Below are 11,868 nucleotides of genomic sequence, written 5' to 3'. Positions count from 1 at the left end.
CCAAAAACAACATCAAAACACCAAAATCACATCAAATTCAAGCCTATGAACTTTGAAATTCCTAAATTCCACCAATGACGCCGAAACTATCCAAAACAACTCTGATTGACCTGAAATTTTGCAGACATATCCAAAATGACATTAAGAACCTGTTCCAACTATCAGAATTCCATTCCGACCCCGATAGGCTATTTTCCACTGCCGATCGGAAATCGCCAAAAACTAACTTTTGCCAATTCAAGCATAATTCTACACCGGACATGACAAAAATATTTCGGACACACTCCTAAGTCCCCAATCACCTAACGAAGCTATCCGAGCCATAAAATCTACATTCTGAGGTTGTTTACCAATAAGTCAACTCTCGGTTGACTGTTCTAACTCTAAAGCTACTTTTAGAGACTAAGTGTCTCAAACCTTACCAAAACCATTTCGGTTTCGATCCGACCAACCCGATACCACATAACACGGATAAACAAAGCATAAATAAGTAGAAATGGGGAAAAACAGAGCGGTAACTCATGAGACAACTGGCCGGGTCGTCACACAGAGTTATTTCAAGCTTCTTATTAGCTCTCTTGTTTTCACGGGCTTGATCCCTGAGGACTTATCCATTTTCGTCATCTTCTCACTTGCCTTTTTTTATTCTTACTCTTGTCTTCCTAAAACCTTGTCGCTCTACCATACTTTAGCTTGTGACCTACACTTATCTATTAATACTACTTGCAACCTTCCTTCAACTTGCTTGCCCCATAGATTTCTTTATGTTATTCTAGAACATCAAGCGAGATATCACATCGCCTCTAACTTTTCTTTGCTCTCTTGACTAGTCCTCTCAATACCTAGAAACCATAGGCTGGAAAATATACTATTGACGATGCCACTATCATTCCTGGATACTGAATCCCCGTGCTTCTAGCCTACTATACGAAGTATGGACTATTCACAACCTTCTGCATTTGAGTATCTCTGTACGTTGTCCACATTTACCTTAATTACCTTAAAATCTCGCATCACATCTTCTATCTCTTTCATAACCTCCCTTTCACATAGGTATGATTCACATCCACAACTTGAAGCTTTATTATAATACTACAATCCGGTGGGAGCTTTATACTAACTTCATATGAGGTTGTTACTTTTCTAACTGGCTTTATCGTAGAGCCGATACTATCTCTCTTGTACCTCTGATATTAAGGCTGATCCTGCAATGTTCTGGATCATGATTTCTATAATTTTCTAGGTCTAATAATCAGACTCCTGATTTACTTAGTTGATGTAACTTTTTAGTTTCCTCTTCCCTCTGATCAACCTTCGTGTAGGCTTAAGTTATCTTCCGATCTGTGGCTCATGGTATTAGTTATTACTTTAGCCCTTCGTGGACGCTATGAAATATCCAGTATATAATCTTTTAACAATTCAATCCTTTGTCTATGAGTTGGACTCAATTCTTTCTTTTAATGTATACCAGAGTCTTCTACGACTGTATGATATCCAACATATATATATATACTCCGAAATCGCAAATGCATTCATAACGTAACTAACTCTGGATTATTGATCGAATAATTTCTTTCGTTCCTTCTCAACTTTCTTTAATGTAAGCTATTACTTTTCCTGGTCTTCTACCTCCTTGTTGCGTGCATACTTAGCTTATCTTAGTTCCCACGCATGCTGGAATTTTCGTGTAACTCATATGATCTCGAATATTACTTTTGACTTTATTTCCCGTTCGTTAGCCACGGTAGGTGCCACTTTCTTATAGAGTGCATAAAATGTTGTAGTGAGACTATCTTTTTTCATGACCATTTTTTTTCTCCTTCGAGTTACCATGTTTAAGTTGAAGCCTTCTTCCTTATTTCCTCAGTTAGTCTTTTGTTGTAGTACTTAGGAAGACCTTCTGACTCTTGTAAAGATGTGAGCTTATTACATCATACCCAATGGAAATCTTGATGTTCGTACTCACCTATAATTATCTATAGTTCTTACCTCCACGCCCTTATGCTTGTAGGGTTGCTTATGGACTGATATTTTGACTGTCTTCCCAGTGGCACTCTCTTTTAATTCCATAACATTCATATGATACATTTAACTACCCCAACTCCTATCTGAAAATTTCTCAAGGGTCCCATTGTCATATCTGCGAGACTGAATTCTCCATGTTGGGGTTCACTATGTTTATCTTGCATGATTTGTTGATTTGTCTGTAACCTCTTGTCTAGCCACAACAAGGCTCTTCCTGAATCAACTACTAACTACTCGTTAGCCCATTCTCATATCAATATTTCGCGTAATCTTTCTTGGGTTATTTCCTTTGTCTTAACTTACCTCTCACACTAGCTCCTTATTTATCAATAACATCCTTGGCAGGAATCCTTACTTCCTTTCTTTGATTTCGTGTTTGCATAATGTTTTGGAATTGCAGCATATCTGTAGGATTTGAATAAGTGAAATCTCATCCCTTTCTTATTTTTATTGCATTATTCTTTTACCATTCCATAGCTACTAGAACCACTTAATTCTGGCTTAATGCTACAACACTCCATATTCCCCCGTTAGGGGAGTACTAAGAGTTAGAGCTACGACGATCTACAAATAAATATTTTACCTATTCATAGTATCTCTCTTGTACCTCTGATATTAAGGCTGATCCTGCAATGTTCTGGATCATGATTTCTATAATTTTCTAGGTCTAATAATCAGACTCCTGATTTACTTAGTTGATGTAACTTTTTAGTTTCCTCTTCCCTCTGATCAACCTTCGTGTAGGCTTAAGTTATCTTCCGATCTGTGGCTCATGGTATTAGTTATTACTTTAGCCCTTCGTGGACGCTATGGAATATCCAGTATATAATCTTCTAACAATTCAATCCTTTGTCTATGAGTTGGACTCAATTCTTTCTTTTAATGTATACCAGAGTCTTCTACGACTGTATGATATTCAACATATATATATATATATATATACTCCGAAATCGCAAATGCATTCATAACGTAACTAACTCTGGATTATTGATCGAATAATTTCTTTCGTTCCTTCTCAACTTTCTTTAATGTAAGCTATTACTTTTCCTGGTCTTCTACCTCCTTGTTGCGTGCATACTTAGCTTATCATAGTTCCCACGCATGCTGGAATTTTCGTGTAACTCATATGATCTCGAATATTACTTTTGACTTTACTTCCCGTTCGTTAGCCACAGTAGGTGCCACTTTCTTATAGAGTGCATATAATGTTGTAGTGAGACTATCTTTTTTCATGACCATTTTTTTTCTCCTTCGAGTTACCATGTTTAAGTTGAAGCCTTCTTCCTTATTTCCTCAGTTAGTCTTTCGTTGTAGTACTTAGGAAGACCTTCTGACTCTTGTAAAGATGCGAGCTTATTACATCATACCCAATGGAAATCTTGATGTTTGTACTCACCTATAATTATCTGTAGTTCTTACCTCCACGCCCTTATGCTTGTAGGGTTGCTTATGGACTGATATTTTGACTGTCTTCCCAGTGGCACTCTCTTTTAATTCCATAACATTTATACGATACATTTAACTACCCCAACTCCTATCTGAAAATTTCTCAAGGGTCCCAATGTCATATCTGCGAGACTGAATTCTCCATGTTGGGGTTCACTATATTTAGTTTGCATGATTTGTTGATTTGTCTGTAACCTCTTGTCTAGCCACAACTAGGCTCTTCCTGAATCAACTACTAACTACTCGTTAGCCCATTCTCATATCAATATTCCGCGTAATCTTTCTTGGGTTATTTCCTTTGTCTTAACTTACCTCTCACACTAGCTCTTTATTTATCAATAACATCCTGGGCAGGAATCCTTACTTCCTTTCTTTGATTTCGTGTTTGCATAATGTTTTGAAATTGCAGCATATCTGTAGGATTTGAATAAGTGAAATCTCATCCCTTTCTTATTTTTATTGCATTATTCTTTTACCATTCCATAGCTACTAGAACCACTTAATTCTGGCTTAATGCTACAACACTCCATATTCCCCCGTTAGGGGAGTACTAAGAGTTAGAGCTACGACGATCTACCTATAAATATTTTACCTATTCATCTTTGGCGTCTTTCCCCATCATCGATGACCTTTTCTTGCCTTGCGGTAATTTTCTGTACCAAGGATAATAAAATTCCTTACTCGCGAGGGTGACACTTCGTGTAACTGGCACATACAGTCCCTTAAGCTTAACTTTGCTCACATTGCTTGCTTTAGGGAAGCGTCTTCCTGAATGACCATTTTCTAAATTTCTCGTGAATCTTCTTCTGTTGTTTATTCTATTATTGCAGGAACACAATCTGAAATTCTCATGATGCCGACCATTATCAAATCACTCAGTCCCTAATTCATGTTTAGTTGATCTTGTTCACCAATCCATACTGATCTATATTACTATGGGGTTTACCTTTTCCTTCTGGCAGTCGCGTTGGATTCAAAAACTTATTTCTCAAAATAAGGATATGATTTTATAGCCTATAATCTATTGTTATCTCAAGGCATGTCACCTCTCGTCTTTTCCTTCACTTGACTGTAGACTTTATAATACTGTCATTTTTTTTCTATCGTTGTTGTCCATGTATCACAACTTACTCATAATACTTCATTGACTATCTTCTTATTTCCCTGCTAACATTTCGGTCTATCACTGTATTTTGAAAGCTTCAACAAGACATTCTCTTGCTTTTAGCTCCCCTTGATCCATCCACTGGCTCTTCGGGTTGCCTAACATTCTTTTCTACTAAGGGCGGGAGCCACACTAAGATAATATTTATCCCTTCTAGGCTTCCAGTGCTTATCTTTGTAATACTCATTTCTAGTTGTACTATTTTAGAGTGCACCATCTGGGTGACTCACAAGAAGATCTATTAATGCATTTGCAATATCCTTCGAAATGTCAGCTAACGCTAACAATCCATCCAACATTTTGGGTTACTTCAACCCCAACTGGATCCTATCCTGTCCTTTTCTTAAACTATATATATTGGCTCCCATAGAGCATAACTGATATGGGTGTGACTAATTGTACATACCTCTGTTAAAATTGAAGGTAACTCAAACGGCTTATATTCCTCTACCTGAATTGTAAATATTAATAATCTTCATTAACTGGCACCTCGTACCTTTCTTCATCTTGCTTCTTTTACTTGTTGAACTTTGTTTTTATATTCTGAATCTCTCATTACCTTTCACCATAGGGGTAGATAGATATTCTTGCCTTAAGGCTCCTTATCAAGAGGCTTACACGTCTTAGACCTTACATTTACTCATCATAAACATCATGAGAAATCGAGTTCCTCTGACTCAACTCTTTCATAGCCACATTCATTCCCTTACCAACTATCTTTCTGGATGTATGTACTGTCGTATTATGAGTAAGATAGAGTTTAGGAATTTGAATTTCTATGACTGAGCTCTACCACACGATCTAGAGTAAGAAGAAAGAGTGACAGTCCTAAATTCCCTATAGCCTCCTACTTATAAGTGTGGTGCACAATACACCCATAAACAAGACTCTACTAGACACGGCTTATAGAATCCCTAGGACATAATTGCTCTGATACCACTTTTGTCATGTCTCAAACCTAGGGGGCAAGATTGTCACCTGGTGCCTCACCTATCCTTGCATACCAATTTGTGACTAAGGGATTTTGAACATATAATGACATACTTTGGCCATGGGCCCCATTGCAAGACAATTTGCAAACACTTACTAAACAATAATATAAATTGGGCCGATGAGGCCGTCATAAATACTACAGCTCGCAAACCAATTAAAATATACATACAAGGCCTATAAGCCCAACATACTTCACTAACTGACAGGATATGTCTACAAGCCTCTACTGATGGATATATTGTGATCGGAATAAGTCCTGACCTACTCATAACATATATACATATATACACAAGATGTACATAAAGCTCTAGACCCGACAACTCCGAAGGGCATGGAGCTTACCGATCAAGTTGAACTCAGGCAACACCTAATGATGAGGTCTACCCGTCTGTCTGTCTGAACCTACACACATGAAATGCAGCACCCCTAGAAAAGGTACGTCAGTACAAAATAATGTAGCGAGTATGTAAGGCAATATACTGAAAGCTGAAACTGAACTAATAATATAATAACTGAAAGTAACTGGAAGTTAAAGATAATCTGAAGATATGCTCACCTGCTGATACTGACTCAACTCTCTCAATATAGTAAATAAAATAGTTGTCCGGCCCTATAAGGCTCGTTATATACATATATATATAACTGCTCTGCCATAGCAGGCTTGCTCATAAGCGCTCGGCCATACTAGGATTTGTCGATCAACTGGGCTCGCTCATAGGCGCGGCCACAGCAGGCTCTGTGTAACTTACCATCTGATCAGATGTTGCCCAATAGGGGCCTGTACAATGATTATAGTTCGATGGTAATGAAAATATTGTGATACTGTATATATAAACTCTCTACTATCTTGACTGGAAGAAGGAAATGCTCAATTGAATATAAAGTTCCGATAAGGAGAATATTGTAACTTACAAAACTAGAAAAATATATGTACTTGCGAGACTAGCAAAATATACATAAATTCCGGGATATGAATTTTTTTTATGTCTCGTTATCAAACTTGCATAATGACGAGATCATGCAAAAATGAAGGAAAGGTTTAGCCTTAACACACTTGAGCTGATTCCCTTGACAATCCCTCTAATACACGTCACTTGCGACAAAACATGTGATGGTAAGAGCGGAGTAGGGAAAAAGTCGTATGATATTCTTGAGAAAGATTGTACCGTACTTCCTTAGAATCGCAAAATCTCACATTACAACTCCGACCACTGTAAATCACGTTCAAAAGGGCTTATAGCATGCTAAGGTGCATATATTTGTGTAAATCACATTCAAAAGGCTTAAAGAATGCTATAACGTTCAAAAGGGCTTAAAGAATGCTAAAGTGCATATATTTGTGTAAATCACATTCAAAGGGCTTAAAGAATGTGGATCTTGTTAAAAGCTTTAATAATGTGATACCTTGCCATGTCTTATGTGAGTCATTTAGTGGCTTTTAGTAACAAATTCATGGGCTGCCACGTTAAAGGTAAGATCCCTCAAACTTATCCAATTTTAATAAATTGATAATTTATTAATCTCCACTAACCAATAATTAATCAATTATCCACATAATTAAGAATTATCTCAACTTACTTAAAATACTACTCACTTTTAATACACTTTATATACCTTACTATCATGGTCATGTAATACCTTGTATGGCACTAGTCCATAAATACGGGGTATTATACCTCGGGCCGTATTTTATCCCAAAATGTCAAACTTCGACGAAAATTCATTTTCTTCGTTTTACTTACCCTCTCATCTTCAAGAATTTATTTATCACTTGCTTGAAATCGCATGACACTAACAATCTCAAAATAATCTCATTCCCGAGCTTGCGTTGATTAACTTACGACAAAACTTTAACGTACGAAAATGCGGGATGTAACATCTTATTTCCGAGCTTTCATCAATTTATTTATGGCATACTTTCATGTACGAAACTATATGGTGTAATAGAACCAATATTAGCACTAATGCTCATATTTTAGTCACTTAGGAATTTCATCAAATACCTTATGGGCATAAAACCTTATCGCCCTCATTAATAGTGTTTCTACACCCAACAACCCATTCTCTTGCTCCTAGATAAATTCTAAAATCTCAAATTTCTTATAATCAATATCATTCTTCATCACCCATAAGATAAACAATACCCTTAACTAATACTCCCTCCATTTCAATTCAGATGAGGTAGTTTGACTCGGCATAGAGTTTAAGAGGAAAAAAAAGACTTTTAAAGTTTGTGGTCTTAAAAGCTTTATGGCTAAAAGCTTTGTGGGGCCATGATATTTGTGTAGTTATAAAAACTTCTCATTGAGGGAAAACTGGGTAAGAAGAAGAGTTTAAAGTTGAAGTATTTCCAAATTTAGAAATGTATCATTTGTTTTGGAACATACTAAAAAGAAAAGTATCTCATCTAATTTGAACCGGAGAGAGTAATCAACAATCCAAACGTATAACCGTTCATACTTTTATATCAAACTCATCAATTCATATCTCATGAACTAGAGTTTATAATTATTAATCCAATACTATAGTCAAACAGAGGGTGAAGACATTCCTTTTTTTACGTCCAGTCATCTTGAATTCGAGTTTTAGAGTTTCATTTCTCAACAATGATGTCTCGAATGAATATATAATGATTTAAAGAGTTTACCCATGTCAATAAGGTGTTGGAGAATTAAAATTAACTTAGAATCATCATTAGAACTTACCTTGGATGATGGAGGGATCTTGGAGGAAGTTGGGTTCTTGAAAGCTTCCTTTTCTAGAGCAAATTTTCGTATTTTGGGGTGTGGGGGACGAGGTAGGGATTTTAAAACGACCCTCTGGGTGCGTTCCACGCAGCTGAAGGTCCAACTGTGCATTTGGACGTGCAGCAAGGGCAGTGGCACTGCCACAAGTGCGTTGTCGTGCACGGGAACAGCTGGGTGCGCAGGCTGCGCATTGTCCAGTAAAATGTGCATAATATTTTGCACAGAGATCCATTCAGGCTGAATAGTATATCATTGAAAAGGTATTTCAAAGGGATACAACTTTCATGTTTTAAGTGTTCCGAAATTCCTAACTGATTTACGTGAAATTAGTCTAAAAACAGACATTTCATAAACTTATTCGATTTTATCGCATCTTATGCGTATCACTCTGCGTCTTGATTCCAAAATAACTATTTCCACCCATAATCATCCTGATAGGAATTAGCATTCCTAAAAATCACATTAATACTCATTTAATACATTCACACCTAATCCGAATTTACGGAGTATTACATTAAGTGTATTGAACTTTGTATGACAATATGTGTTGAGATCGAAATAACATGGGGTATGCGAAAGCTAACAATACAAAGTTTGATGGACGATAAATCAGATAGCAAAAGAATAATAAAACAGGCTATTATAATGGGTTTGATCAATTAACACTCATATAAAAACTAGTATAAAAATATAAAAATTATTGAGAGAAAAATCTCCCTAAACAAGACTCTTTAATTACTACATTGTGGATGATATTGTTGTTCTTGTTGTAAGAGGAAAATGTTAATTTATAGAAGTATAAAACTTCTCCAAGAAAAGGATAAGACATATGAAGGAGATTTATTTCTTTTAAGATTCATTTTCCTTCTTTCAAGAATGAGAGTCCTAACAAATTAGAAATTCAGGGCAAAACCTAACAATATCAAAATTTATTTATATAAAAAAAACATTGAATGATTAATCAATAAAATTCACCAATTATAATTGATAATTCTGCTTTAATAATAATAATAATAATAATAATAATAATAATAATAATAATAATCAAAGAACGAGGATGAAAGTCACATGACTCAACAAACAATAGCTTCACTTTTTTTATACAGAAATTTTTTAACTAATCAAGAGTTATCTTACTTTTCTCATGGAAAATTTTGGGGGAATAGAGGTTCATCATATGTGTCAAGGTTAGGGTCTTCTCTATCTCTGTGCACAGCCAGCACAGACATGCTACCGTTCGCCACACAGAATGGCCTACTTGAACCAAGCAAATCTGGTACCAGTGGCATAATTTCAAGATCACGAGGTTAAGTCTCCCACTCAAAGAAAATGGACCCAAAGTGAAGAGGTACATATAGACATACGTAAAACCCTTCTTGGTGAAGGTAACTCGCTCTACTAGTTTAGGAGCAATGATATTTAGGTCATGGCAGTTACAATCATCCTTCACAGTGGAATACTGGAAGGGAGAATAGAAGAGGAATACCTGCTAACAGGCCAAGATCAAGGATTCGTAAAAGAAAACTTCTCTTGGAAGTCGTTAACAGTACTCAAATGTTTGGGTATGATGGTGCTCACCATAGGAAAATCAGCATCAACATCAACCTCTTTATCCTTGCTTCTCTTCGGAACTCCACTGAAGAGAAGACCAAAATAGATTCAGTGAAAGAAACCATAGTAATGATAAGAAGAAAACAAAGTTTTTTGAAAAAAATCGGAGAGAGATGGAAGTAGAAGGAAGTTAAGTGCAAAGAGGATAAAAAAGCTTATGAAATATTTAGAAATGAAAAAGGCAAAATGATGCGTATAACTAAAGATATAAACGGCTAAAATTATGGTCATAATTACCTCGAGAACCAGCAAAAATATTATTGAATCGTGGGGCAACATGTGTTCGGGGTATTAAATGTGAGGAGACGTGCGTCTTATCAAGCGTCAGAGTCTGCTCAGAGGGTTATAGAAAATTTCCCACCAAGAAAGGAATCTTCACCAACTTTTCGATGACACAAAGATGTGCCACCGAAAAGTAGGGGGTCTATCTGTATAGGATAAAATTAGTTTATATTAAATGATCGAATGATTGTGTGACACGTGGAACCGGAGACAGGCAAAAGATGAATCGTGTAAGAACCAAGATAGGGGACAACAGCTGCAGCTGACATCGGATAAGTCCCGAAGGGAGCGTTACCGACGTGAGCGGGTTCGAATGTTTGTCAACAGGTGGCATTTAATGAAGAATATTTCCTAATATTAAATAGGCAGTCGTTACAGAGAATTTTGGCATTCATGGCCTGCCGTTACATGTTCATCGATAGGCCCCCTTTATTGTCATTTAAGAGGGGCTTGATCCGGGACCATATTCTATGAAAATTGTCACTTGGACACCTGATTTTGTCCCAGGGATTGAAACATCCTTAGCCCCAGTTTGGATTCTTATCCATCAACTCCCTTGGCACTTATTTAGATGGGATATAATCTCTAAAATGGTGGAATCTGTGGGTACAGCTATGGCTCCTGATCTTGCTACCTTTTCAAAGTTTAGGGGGAATGTTGCTAAGCTTAAAGTTGAAGTTGACTTACTTAAGCCCCGACAAGATCAAATATGGGTTGGTTTTAAAAGATTAGGAAGCAATGAGGAAGATGGCTATTGGTTAGATATTGAATATGAAGATGCTCCAGCTTACTGTCAATATTGTCTTATGCAAGGACATTCTCAAAGCTCTTGTAGAAGGAAGCAATGGGACGAGGAACAAGAGAAGATCCAAACTGAAGTCGGGGAAAATGATTTGAAATCACAAAAAAATGCTGGAAGAGCTCAAAAATTACTGCAATCTGACACTCAACAATTGAAAGTGCCTGTAATAAATCCTCAATTACAGCAATCTGACACTCAACAAGTGCCTGTAATAAATCCTCCAACTGGAAATGCTAGCGGTGATCAAATACCAATGCAAACTAACGGGCATCAGGTAACTCAACATGGTATAGCAACAGAAAATTTGAAAGGAAAAGGCAAAGAAGTCAGGACACACAATGAGTCATATCATGTCCAGCAAGTTTCCACAAAAAGAAATAAACTAAAAAAGAAAGTCCAACGGATGCCTTAACAAAATGTAGTCCGTGAGGGACAATTAAATGTTAATGCCAATATAGATGAGCCACTAAAACAAAATCAACCACAATACATCTCAACCCTTGGGACATTACAACAGACGACTCGACAAGACTTAGATCTTTCACAAAAGAAAATTACTCAACAAAGTCCTGCTCCCCCACCAAAACAAGCACCAACCCAACATCAAGACAACTCTAGTATACAATCTTCCAACAAACCAAATAGCAAGAAAACTAAACCAACTACTACTAAACCTGAACCCCCTGAGAAGCAACTCAATACCCAAAAAGCTCTCACACCTCCTCCTTCAAACAATGAACCACCTGACCCCAAAATTAATAGTCAGCAGATCCTAAGTAACCCCACCTCTCTTAACC

The sequence above is a fragment of the Nicotiana sylvestris genome, chromosome 10 (genome assembly GCF_000393655.2).
Source record: "Nicotiana sylvestris chromosome 10, ASM39365v2, whole genome shotgun sequence".
NCBI classification, from domain to species: domain Eukaryota; kingdom Viridiplantae; phylum Streptophyta; class Magnoliopsida; order Solanales; family Solanaceae; genus Nicotiana; species Nicotiana sylvestris.
Note: the sequence above shows the minus strand (reverse complement) of the source record.